Genomic DNA, 14,004 nt, shown 5'->3' on the forward strand with positions numbered 1-14,004 from the left:
GGATAGATGTGCAACTGTTGAGCAACTGAATGCCCAGATGAACCAAGGGGCTACCAACAGTGTCTTTTCAATGACTGTTTATCTTGCCTTGCTGTGTGTATGCCTCTGAAGCAGGCACCTGGTTCATGCACCCATGCTGGCTGCTGTTCATTGGCGACAAAGGCTGGAATTTGCATACCAGATGTCCGCGTGCTGTCGACAGGTGGCCTTTTCAGATGCATAATTTTTTATGCACCATAGGACAGGTGGCTGTTGGTGCGTATGGAGTGAAACATCTGAAAGCAAACACCCTGTAACAAGGGAGGAAGTGTTTTGGTCTGGGGAATGTCTGTGTGGCATTCTCTGGGTGACCTTGTCATTCTGTATCAACCTGAGTGTGTATCTCCACCCTTACATGCAGTTTGTTTTTCTTCAATGTGATGGCACTTACCAGCAGGACAATAATGCAATGCCTCCCTCAGCTCGCAGTGTACGTGCATGGTTCAGTGAGCACCAGGATGAGTTTACCATACTTCCCTGGCCACCAAACTCTCCGGATTTAAACCGATTTGAGAATCTGAGAGACCACCTCAGTCTGGCTGTATGTGCCGTGGATCCTCAACCGACAAACCTAGTGCAGCTGACCACGACACTGGAGTCATCAGCACGAGTCCATATTCCTGTTGGTGCATTTCAGAACTTCATTGACTCGCTTTGTGCATGTCTTGCAGTGGTCCATGGTGCAGAGTGTGGTTATTCAGACACTTGAAATGTGCTCACCTTAACAGAGTATAATTAGTTTGTTTAACTAATAATATAAAGAACTCTCTTTTTTGGGGGGGGGGGGGGGGGGAGCACAGCAATTAACAAGAGCATTGGTACCCAAATTTTTCAATTTTTGCTTTCATTGAGGACACTGAGGACACACCCTTGTGGATCTTGAGAAATTTCACTCCATACAGTATTGTTGTTTGTATTGCATCATACCAACCTCACCCACACCACCACTGCACTCACTATGGTCAATAGAATGTTCACCTGACAGTTGTTCTTAGGTACTTATATCAACAAATGGAACTTCAATTGTCTTATGGCATGGGCATGTATGATCTTAGTCGTTTCTGTGTCCAAACACAAAACCATACCAATTAAAGATTCTTCAATAGACCTGTGCTATTCTGATTGGTGCATATTAGCAGTCTGTCATAATTCCAAACCACTCAGTTTCCTTTTATAATTACACAAGGAAAATTGACCATAGATAACAATACACATCAGTGAATCACCTACACCGAGGAACAGCTACTGATGCATGACAGTAAAGTTGTGGACCTTATAATCAAATATTCTGAGGACTCACTGTTGACAGCAAATTATCTTATTGTTACTGACATTTGAGCAAAACTTTCCACCCTGTAAGCCAACTATGAGAACTCAAAAATGACTGACACTTTTGGATTCACACTGACTACAGATGAGATAATGAATCATATTGTATGAATCATTTAGCTGGGCATCTGGGAGCAGTTAAGTTATTGCTGCCTATGACCATGACATTCAATATGGTAAGTATATATTAGGGAAAGGATAGCTTGCTACTCACCATATAGCAGAGATGTTGAGTCACATAGAGGCACATCAAAAAGACTGCTGAACAAGTGCCTTCAGAGGTGAATCAATTTTGGATAAGGATACAGTTGGTCATGGTGACCAGGGAGGAGGTTATATGTTGGGAAAGGTAGTGTTAATAGTGGCAAGGCTAAGGGCATTAGGGTAAAGAGAGGTAGTGTCAATAGTGATGAGCAGGGCACTCTGCGGTAAATGAACAGGAACTGTGGTGAGTTGGGGAGGAAATGGTAGGTATCTTTTATGTACGAGGGTAGGTTGCGATTAATAGGGTGAAAGTGTTGGTCTATGAGAGCAGAGATTACCTCAGAGGGCACACAGTACCTAGCCGCACTGGGGTGTCCTGGGTGGTTGGATTTTAGAAGCATGTGGAAAGTAGGAGTTCCGGGACTGGTAGAGGTGAGGCGAGGGAGGAGAGAGAGAGAGAGAGAGAGAGAGAGAGAGAGAGAGAGAGAGAGAGAGAGAGAGAGAGAGAGAGACTGGGAAGAGGTTTTGGAACGGGCCTTCACTGCAGGAGAGGTGGGAGACCTGTTGGATTTCTGGTATGGGATCACTGTGACAGCATTTGTAGGTGGCAAGAGTCCTTCTGCCAGGTAATTCTGCTGTTCAAAACCAGAATGGTGGAGCCTTTGTCAACAGGTAGGATTATAAGATCAGGATCAGTTTTTGGGTGATGGATTCCGGTTGTTTCTGTGGACGTAAGGTTAGCTTGGATGTTGAGCGATTTGGGGAAGGATGATACGGCAAAGTTTGAGGCTAAGAAATCTGAAATGTTAACGAGGTTATTTGGGGGGTATCACAGTTCGATGGAGGAGTGAACTGATGCAGGCAGAGTTCAACATCAGTTTTTGGTTGATTCTGGTTTGGAGAGTTGGTGGTGCAGAAGTGTTTCCACTGTAGGGACCAGGAGAAAGAGAGAAGGTCTTTAACAAGCCCAGCATGATCGAATTTTGGAGTGGGGCAAAAGCTAAGGCTGGTCATAGTTGGAAGGAGGTTGTATGTCTGGAGTCAATCAGATGTTGGGAAAAGTGCTGTTCAATACTGGAAAGGCCGTGGGCTTTAGAGATGTTACTTGTTTAGCTGTCCTTTTATTGTGTCTGCCTGCGACTCAATTTCTCCACATATGATGAGTAGCATTCTATCCTTTCCATAATATTATTGTTATTCCAAACTGTATTTTTCATTTTTGAATGTGTTAAGCCTGTTTGGCTTAACATTCATCAAACAGAATATTCATTGTTCAATAATCGTTGATCATGCATGCCCTACTTACACTAGTACTTACTTGGCTGTATCACTAACAAGACCTACTTCGTCAAATACATGTAATAAAACATGTGCTGATGACCCAAAACATGACCACCAGCTTAATAGTGTTTTTGTACAGCTTTGGAATGAAATACAGCAGTGATTCTGCATGACATGCAGTCGGCAAGTCCTTGGTAGGTGTCTGGAGGTATGTGGTACCAGATAATGCAATTCCCATAAATTATGGACCAGTGGTTTGTAGAGCAGAACTGCGTGCTATAACATCCCAGATATGTTAACATTGGGTTCAGACCAAGTGAATTTGGTTCACTAACATGTTACTCAAACCACTGTAGCACAGTTATTTTGCCGGAAGATGCCATTGATAGTGGGGAAGACATCAAGCATGAAGGGCTGAGGTGGTTTGCAATAATCTGTAATCCACAACAGTCAGGTGCTTTTGATTACTACCAAAGATCTGTCAGATAAAGCTGTGGAAATGGTGTTACCTGAAAATGAGGGAAGCGAGAGACTAAAAGAAGCACATTCTACCTAACCTCAAGCATCACCGGAAACAATCCCCACAACAGTGTTATTCTCCCATACAATGGAAAAACTTATGACACATAATGCTAACTTAAGTTCTAAAGGAACAAATACTATTTTCTTTCTCAGATGTTTTCTTTTGAAAAACATGTGGAGTCTGTGGATTTATGTGAAAACAAAATTATTACTATTTCCTTTTCACCCTAATAATTTGTGTATCTATGAGAGAACAACATAATTACAATAAATTTAGTTTCTAAAATGTAACAGTTGCTTTTCTTACAAAACCTGTATTTAAATGTAGCTGTATTGATTTTACTCAAGTTCAGTACACTAAGTATCTGAGGTCTTTCATATAACAAACAGGTTTAATTCTGTATTTCAGATACGTAGACCTTTTCACCCCCCACCCCATCCCCACCTCATAAACCACAGACACCTTGCCATTGGTGGGGAGGCTTGCATGCCTCAGCAATACAGATAGCCATGCTGTAGGTGCAACCACAACGGAGGGGTATCTGTTGAGAGGCCAGACAAACGGGTGGTTCCTGAAGAGGGGCAGCAGCCCTTTCAGTAGTTGCATTGGCAACAGTCTGGATGATTGACTGATCTGGCCTTGTAACATTAACCAAAGAGGCCTTGCTGTGCTGGTACTGTGAGAGGCTGAAAGCAAGGGGAAACTACAGCTGTAATTTTTCCCAAGGGTATGCAGCTTTACTGTATGGTTAAATGATGATGGCATCCTCTTGGGTAAAATATTCCGGAGGTAAAATAGTCCCCCATTCGGATCTCTGGGCGAGAACTACTCAGGAGGACTTTTTTATCAGGAGAAAGAAAACTCGCGTTCTACGGATCGAAGGATGGAATGTCAGATCCCTTAATCAGGCAGTTAGGTTAGAAAGTTAGATACAGAGGGAATTGTGAAGTTTGGTGGCAGGAGGAACAAGACTTCTGGTCAGGTGACTACAGGGTCATAAATTAAAAATCAAATAAGGGTAATGCAGGAGTACGTTTAACAATGAATAAAAAGTAGGACTGTCGGCAAGCTACTACAAACAGCGTAGGGAACGTGTTATTGTGGCCAAGATAAACACAATGCCCACATCTACCACAATAGTACAAGTTTATATGCCAACTAGCTCCGCAGATGACGAAGAGATTGATGAAATGTATGATGAGATAAAAGAAATTATTCAGATAGAGAAGGGAGACAAAAATTTAATAGTCATGAGTGGAATTTGATAGTAGGAAAAGGAAGAGAAGGAAACGTAGTACGTGAATATGGACTGGGGTTAAGAAATGGAAGAGGAATCTGCCTGGTAGAATCTTGCACAGAGCATGACTTACTCATAGCTAACACTTTGTTCAAGAGTCATGAAAGAAGACTGCATACATGGAAGAGTCCTGTAGATACTGGAAGGTTTCAGACAGATTATATAATGGTATGACAGGTTTTTAATTGTAAGACATTTACAGGGACAGATGTAGACTCTGACCACAATCTATTGGTTATGAAACGTAGATTAAAACTTAAGAAACTGCAAAAAGGTGGGAATTTAAGGAGATGGGACCTGGATAAACTGACAGAACCTGAGGTTGTATAGTGGTTCAGGGAGAGCATTAGGGAACGATTGACAAGAATGGGGGAAAGAAATACAGTAGAAGAAGAATGGGTAGCTTTGAGAGATGAAATAGGGAAGGCAGCAGAGGATCAAGTAGATAACAAGACGAGGGCTAGTAGAAATCTGTGGGTAACAGAAGAAATATTGAATATAATTGATGAAAGAGATCACATAAAAAAGCAGGCAAAAAGGAATACAAATGTCTCAAAAATGAGATCAACAGGAAGTGCAACATGGCTAGAGGACAAATTTAAGGATGTAGAGACACATATCACTAGGGGTAAAATAAATACTGCCTACAGGAAAATTAAAGAGACCGTTAGAGAAAAAGAGAACCACTTGTATGAATATCAAGAGCTCAGTTGGAAACCCAGTTCTAAGCAAAGAAGGGAAAGCAGAAAGGTGGAAGGAGTATTTAGAGGGTCTATACAAGGGGGATGTACTTGAGAGCAATATTGTGAAAATGAAGGAGCATGTAGATGAAAATGAAATGGGAGATATCATACTGTGCGAAGAGTTTGATAGAGCACTGAAACATCTAAGTTGAAACAAGGCCCAGGAGTAGACATTTCATTAGAACTACTGATAGCCTTGGGAAAGCCAGCCCTGACTAAACTCTACCATCTGATGAGCAAGATATATTCTTCAAGAAGAATATAATAATTCCAATTCCTAAGAAAGCAGGTGTTGACAGATGTGAAAATTATCGAACTATCAGTTTAATAAGTCACGGCAGCAAAATACTAACACGAATTCTTTACAGACGAATGGAAAAACTGGTAGAAGCTGGCCTTGGAGAAGATCAGTTTGGATTCCGTAGAAATTTATATCTTCAAAATTGTTTCCTTACCGTTTTTCCCAATATTCTGTTTGCTGTCACATTGTCATTCTGATGTGGGAGAAATGGCAGCTTCGTCTTGATACCATGCCTTGCAGTGACGAACTTGGACAACACATCTCCTTCTTTAACATTACAGACTGTCCCTTTTCTAATTGTTTTTGACAATCCACATGATCACATTTTAACTACCATAATACTGTCGCAAAATGGACCTCTAATGTGTGTAACCAAATTTAAATTCTTCTTGCTAAGGAGTATACTGTTTTCGGTGTGATTTATGTTGCCAAAGTCAGTAGCAAAATTGTTGGGGATTTCCTGTAAGTCACGGCTGCAATATACTAACGCGAATTCTTTACAGACGAATGGAAAAATTGGTAGAAGCCGACCTTGGGAAGATCAGTTCGGATTCCGTAGAAATATTGGAACACGTGAGGCAACACTGACACTGTGACTTATCTTAGAAGATAGATTAAGGAAAGGCAAACCTACATGTCTAACATTTGTAGACTTAGAGAAAGCTTTTGACAATGTTGACTGGAATACTATCTTTCAAATTCTGAAGGTGGCAGCATCAAATACCGGTAGCAAAAGGCTATTTACAATTTGTATAGAAACCCGATGGCAGTTATACCAGTCAAGGGACATGAAAGGGAAGCAGTGGTTGGGAAGGGAGTGACATGGTTGTAGCCTATCCCCGATGTTATTCATTCTGTATACTGAGCAAGCAGTAAACGAAACAAAAGAAAAATTCAGAGTAGGTATTAAGATCCATGGAGAAGAAATCAAAACTTTGAGGTATGCCGATGACACTGTAATTCTGCCAGAGACAGCAAAGGACCTGGAAGAGCAGTTGAACGGAATGGTCATTGTCTTGAAAGGAGGATATAAGATGAACATCAACAAAATCTTAATGAGGATAATGCAATGTAATCTAATTAAATTTGGTGATGCTGGGGGAATTAGATTAGGAAATGAGACACTTAAAGTAGTAATTGAGTTTTTCTATTTGGTGGGCAAAATAACTGATGATGGTTGAAGTAAAGAGGATATAAAATGTAGACTGGCAACGACAAGGAAAGCGTTTCTGAAGAAGGAAAATTTGTTAACATTGAGTATAAATTTAAATGTCAGGAAATTGTATTTGAAAGTATTTGTGTGGAGTGTAGCCATGTACGGAAGTGAAACATGGACAATAAATAGCTTAGAGAAAAAGAGAATATAAGCTTTCAAAATGTGGTGCTATAGAAGAATGCTGAAGATTAGATGGGTAGACCACGTAACTAATGAGGATGTATTGAATAGAATTGGGGAGCAGAGAAATTTGTGGCACAACTTGACTAGAAGAAGGGATCAGTTGGTAGGACATGTTCTGAGGGATCAAGGGATCACCAGTTTAGTATTGGAGGGCAGCATGGAGGGTAAAAATCGTAGAGGGAGACCAAGAGATGAATACACTCAGCAGATTCAGAAGGATGTAGGTTGCAGTGGGTACTGGGAGATGAAGCAGCCTGTACAAGATAGACTAGCATGGAGAGCTGCATCAAACCAGTCTCTGGACTGAAAACAACAACAACAACAACTACAACAACAACAACAGATCTTTTCAACTGAAAGAATTTTGTGTGACTGACTTTCTCTCCTAGTCAAAATATATTCTTTTTCATGTATGAAATTATCAACATTTTTGCAAGGAATTCCTCTGCTTGAAGTATTCCGTGGAATAACGTACATCATTGGGATCTTTCTGCTGCTCTTGTGCTTATGTCTGCATCAACACCACCTCACAAAACCCAACAAATACCTCAAACAAAAATTTTAAGACAAGCTAAAACATAATCTCGGACATGTTGCTCAAATAAATCCTGATCAAAATTGTAATGTTATTTAACGGTTATTCATACTATATCAAACTTACAATATATAACATTGACTTGCTCATATTTAATGTCAAGAACACATAAATTGTAAATTGAAGAAGACATTTATGAAATCTTCTCAAAGTAAACTTCAAGATTTATGTACCCTCTTATGTCTCCCCCAACATTTGTGTCATTTCCAAGATATGCAACTGATATAATGAAGGCCCTAAAGCTTATTAGCAAGTAAATAAAACTGTTGCAGTAAATTGAATTTTTTTCATTATTGTTCTTATTCTTTCTGGCTAACAATGGCAGAGAATAAATTAGTTAATGTAACCATATGGTTGGGTTTTCCAGAAATGCTGGTAAAATATGTCAAGCTTTATTTTGTGTTGTGCATATCTTCCACACAGTCCTCTGATTATTTCTATTTGGATACCAACCATAATAATTTCGCTGTGCAGTTTTTCAACCCCCAGCTATGGGAGTGTGTCTATTCATAATGCAGTTTAATGATATTGTCAGCAATTAAGCTTTTCACGAGCCATGAGGGATATGCTTCCCAGTAACTGCATTTCTTTAATGTATTTAGGGGAACAAGTCATACCTCTTCTGTACACTTCTGGCATCTTCTCGTAGTCTGCTGCACATGCTGCAGTTTCTGTCTGTTGTGAAATATAGCTTTTAGGTTCAAATGGGTCAAATGGCTCTGAGCACTATGGGACATAACTTCTGAGGTCATCAGTCCCCTAGAGTTTAGAACTACTTAAACCTAACTAACCTAAGGACATCACACACATTCATGTCTGAGGCAGGATTCGAACCTGCGACCATAGTGGTCGCGCGGTTCAAGACTGAAGCACCTAGAACCGCTCGGCCACTTCGGCCGGCTAGCTTTAAGGGCCTTGGAAAGTGTACATCCCATAAAATAATGTTCTTTTAAAGGTTCTTGGAAAGTATGCTTACCATCAAAGCAGGGCTTGGAAAATAGGGAATATCAGTACACAGTGAGAAAAAAAATACACTTTTGATTATTTCATAGAAATTATTTCTTATAGAATAAAATTTTATATTTATTTGCATGAATGATTTTTTGCCAAGATTCTGGAATAAAACAGTATTAATTTAGCAACTAATTAACAAAGGAACTTCAGTTAACGGAACAATGCACGTGGTTCATTGTGTAACATGTGTAGAACACAGTTAAGCAGTTATATTATTTTGCATTATTAGTACTTGAATGTCTTAGATCACTCGTAAAACATGAACAAATATTTTAAATACAATTACAAACTTTAAGATACAATAAGTTTTATTTGATGAACATAAAGGTTACCAAAACTGTTGGAAATGAAATGCAATTTGATGGACTGTTAACAGACATAGGAAATGCTGGAGACAGTATCATTGCAATGCCTTTTACACAAGATATATCTTCTGCTTCCAGAAACACACACTCTTTCAGAGGTATGAGACTTCATATGCATCATCACCATCTACTGGCTTCAACACTTTAGCTACAAAACATACATTGTATGTAAATTTTACCTAAATAAGTCATCAGTTAAACATACCAGTCCAATTAAAAATATCTAGTGATGAACTTCCCTCTAATTCAATGGCTGACACCTGATCTTTATCACATCATTGATCACTTTTGGTTGAACTCTTCTACTTTCACATTGCTCAGTTTTCTGGTTGTTGACTCTATTCACATTTGTTTTCTCTTTTTCTTATAATTTTGTTCTTTTCCTTAACGTTTTTTGCATAATAACCCTTTTCTAAGGTGATGAAGTCAATATGATGCTTCTCTTTGAGCATCCTGTTGTTTTACTAGGAGTCACTTTTAGATAACCATGAAACTCCATCAGTGAAACTTCATTTGCAAGTGACACTTTTATCTCTGTAAAAATGGCAAGTGGCTGCCTCAACATCTTGCGTATTATATTCCAAATTGTTTGGAGGAGTCACACATCTATCTGAATCCAATTGTTTTACTGGACTAGGAACGTCATCAGATTTTAGTGTGTGGTCCAAAAAACACACATAAGGAAATCCAATTCATCAAAGATGTTGACATTAAGTGGATGAATTCACTTTTCATAGACCCATAAGTTACATTTGTTTGTGTCATTACCTTCAGAAAACATTCACTGGCACATTCTGCAATGTGATAAAGTGTCATAGGCCTGGATATGTCAGCATCAATCAGGCCACACTGGTTCACTCTGTGCTGCATACAAGTGTTTCTCTGTGTACTAAAACACAACACAAACCGAAAAATAGAGTCTTAACTTACGTATCTATTTCAACTAAAACTGGTCAATACATAGCTAAAGGTGAATATTTGATCACAAAATAGCAAAATTCTCTTTATTTTAATATTCAATTCCTCTTTTTTAACATTTTATTGGAAGTATTAAACTTATAAATAGATGTTAATTTTTATTTCTGGTTATTAAAAAGATACAATGACATATAAAGAAGGCGATAACTCCTCAAGCTTTCCATCATTACAGTAAAAAAAAAGTTTGCTCAAGGTCAATGTGTAAGGATATTAACATGAAGGAAAAAAGTTACTGTAAACTGTTGACTGAGACAGGAACTGAAATTGAGTGTAGCTAAGCAAAACCTGAAATGCCTAACTCCATTTTCAAATCTTCCTTTACAAAGGAAACCCAGGAGAATTACACCAATATAATCCTTGTACCACTGAAAAGATGAATGAAAGAAGTATTAGTGTCAGTGGTGTTGAGAAACAGGCAAAATCATTAAAACTGAACAATGGTCCAGGGCTCGTTGAAATCCATGTCAGACGGTGTATTGAATTTGCAGCCGAGTTGGCCCCCTTTGAAATATAACCTATCATAGATCTCGCAAACAAAAAGCTGTGCCCAGTTCATGGAATAAAGGAACAAGTCACATTGGTCTACAAGAAGGGTAGTAGAGGTGATTCACTGAACTACCATCCAATATCATGGACATCGATTTGTTGTAGAATCTTAGAACATATTCTGAGCTCAAACATAATGGGGTATCTTGAACAGAACAACCTCCTCAATGCCAACAAGCATAGATTTCAAAAACATCAATCATGTGAAACCCAACACACACTTTTCTCACATGACATACTGAAATCTTTGGATCAAGGCAATCAGGTGGATGCTGTATTTCTTGCTTTCTGAAAAGCATTTGACTCAGTACCACATCTGCACTTATTGTCAAAAGTACGCTCATATGAGACATCAAGTGAAATTTGTGACTGAATTGAGAACTTTGTGGTAGGAGTAACTGTCAGTGTGTCCCAGGGAAGTGTGTTGGAATCCTTGCTGTTCACGCTGTTTGTTAATGCCCCTGCAGACAATATTAATAGTAAAAATCAGGCTTTTTGCAAATGATGCAGTTATCTATAATGAATTACTATCTGAAATAAGCTTGATAAGATTTCAAAGTGGTGCAGAGATTGGCAACTAACTTTAAATGTTCAGAAATGTAAAATTTTGCACTTCACAAAAGGAAAAATGTAGTATCTTATGACAATAATATCAATGAATCACTGTTGGAATTGGCTAACTCTACAAATACCTGAATGTAACACTTTCTAGGGATATGAAATGGAATGATCACATAGGTTCAGTCATGGGTAAAGCATGTGGGAGACTTCAATATATTGGCAGTATACTGGGAAAGTGACATCAGCCTACAAAGGAGATTGTTTACAAATCACTGATGCGACCCATTCTAGAATATTCCTCTAATGTGTAGGACCCATACAAAACAGGAACAGCATGCGATATTGACTGTACTGAGAGGAGGACAGCACGAATGGTCACAGGTTTGTTTAATCTGTGGGAAAGTTTCAAAGAGATACTGTGATCACAAAGAGATCATGAAGATAAGATTTGAATAATTATTGCACACACACAGAGGCACTCAAAAAAGTGAATGGAACAGAAGAAACCGTAGTAACTGTTACAATGTAATGTACCCTCTGCCATACACCTCACAGTGGTTTGCAGAGTATAGATGAAGATATAGGTGTAGAAATGGAATGTTTCATTATGTACCACTCTCCTACATGTACCAAAAAATTAATAAGGCTTTTGAGGTTCTTAAGAACTATACTTACCACCAACTTGGGTGTATTCGACATCTTGTGGTAGTACACTGCACCAAGTGCTTGAAAACTGTTACAACAATCGTTTTCTGTCTGTCCTGGGACCACTAAAGTTGTCAGTATACGTTACTTCCTTTCAGCACTATACATTATTGTGACTTGTATCAGCTTATGTCTTTATTGTGTGATAAAGTTTCTAGGATTGTTTTCAGATTGTGGTAAGTAAACTTTAATATCAGTAACAAATATAATTTGAAAATTAGTTTATTATTTGTTGTTCATCTAAGTCATTCGTTACCTGCTGTAGCAAAAATGTTGAAGCATCTATACAAAGAAATACATGACAGAGGAACCACTGCATCTGATACAAGTATTTTATTATCTAATGATCTTGAGAATTCTGAAACAAAAGCGGTGAAGTCACAGAAGATGAAGACACTGCGCAGTATCCTGATATTTGTTTACTTCCACAGTCTGATGTTCATAGTAGTGCAAACAGTTCCTGTGCTATGGATATTGAGATTTCTAATAATGGTACCATCAGTATAGATGATGATGGCCAGATGACATTGCTGTTTCGACTTGCTAGACAATGATACACAAGGAGAACCAGCTGTCAATTGCCCATTGACAAGGCACAGAGAGACTCTTTCCTTTCTTTATTCACCACTGAGATATTACAGCATGTGGTTCTACAGACAGACCTGTATGCATAGCAACTGAAATGAGAACAGCAATCTGATCAGACCGTAAGTGACGTAACAACTAACAAGATGAATTTATCTGTAGATGAGGTATGTGCCTGGATTGGTATGAATATCTTCATGGGCATCATTTTGATGCACTACTGGAGTTCAGTACCTGCTCTAGGTCAGCCTTGTAAGTTGAAGCCATGACAAGCAAATGTTTCAAAAAGATACATGAAACTATTCATATAAATGACCTAGATTGTATCCTTCAAGAGGGCATCCAAATCTTGATCAGCTTCATGAGGTCAGACCTCTTATAACCTTTCTGAGCGTCACTTTTGTAAGCCATACACTAGCAGTAAGTTATTGGCTGTGGATGAAAGCATGATACCTTTCTACATCTACATCTACATCCATACTCCGCAAGCCACCTGACGATGTGTGGCGGAGGGTACCCTGAGTACCTCTATCGGTTCTCAAGGGACAATCATCACTCAAGCAGTATATGCCTTTGAAACCAATGAAACGAGGGTACAAGGTGTGGTGTTTAGCAGACTCAGTGAAAAGCTGTATCACAAAATTTGACGTTCAAACAGGAAAATCTGATGATGGATCTTTAGGAAATTCTCTGGGAGAGTACGTCATCATTGACCTGACCCATAATCTAAACTTAGTGACAGTGAGCATCATTTGACAAGTGCTTCATCACTGTGAATCTAAAACAAGTGCTGTTGAACAATGGTATCTATTCTGGAGGCACTGTGAGAGAAAACTGGATGGACTGTCTTCAGTGATGAAAGAGAAATGTACATTGAAAAGAGGATAAATTCAGTTCCAATGCAAGTGCGGTGTCACAGCTATGAAATGGATGGACAACAAACCTGTCACTATTTTGACAACTTTAGACAACCCTAGCAACACCACACTTGTCTAAAGGAAGAATAACAGTAGAACTTGTGAAACAGCTGTAACAACATACAGTAATATAATGGAAAGGGTAAATCACTTTGATCAACCAAGTGAATGTTATGCAGTAGGTCGATATTCTCATAAATCATGGCATTGGATTCCCTATTTACTACTAGAAATGGCAAGTGCAAGCACCTCAATCGAACTTTCGATGACAACTCACAAAATAATGGATGGAAGGCTTCACATCCTACTCAGAGAAAGGACGTCCAATAACTATCATAACTAAGAACACCATCGTTTCAGATAATGTCTGATGCAAAAGTAGACGATCTTATGTCCATTTTGGACGGGAAAAAATGCAGATGGTGCCGAAAACATTGTACAAAAGCTCTAAATGAGAGAGAAAAATACATATGCTACTCCTGCAGAGTGACCCTGTGTGTGTGGAACCATGCTCCCGCAAGTTTCATGGAAAATCATTTGAACATATGTATGGTAGAGTAATATGAAGTCTGCAATACATATATAGATTCCAAGACTTACCAAGCGGGAAAGCGCCGGCAGA

Source organism: Schistocerca gregaria, chromosome 7 (assembly GCF_023897955.1).
Source record: "Schistocerca gregaria isolate iqSchGreg1 chromosome 7, iqSchGreg1.2, whole genome shotgun sequence".
Taxonomy (NCBI): Eukaryota; Metazoa; Arthropoda; class Insecta; order Orthoptera; family Acrididae; genus Schistocerca; species Schistocerca gregaria.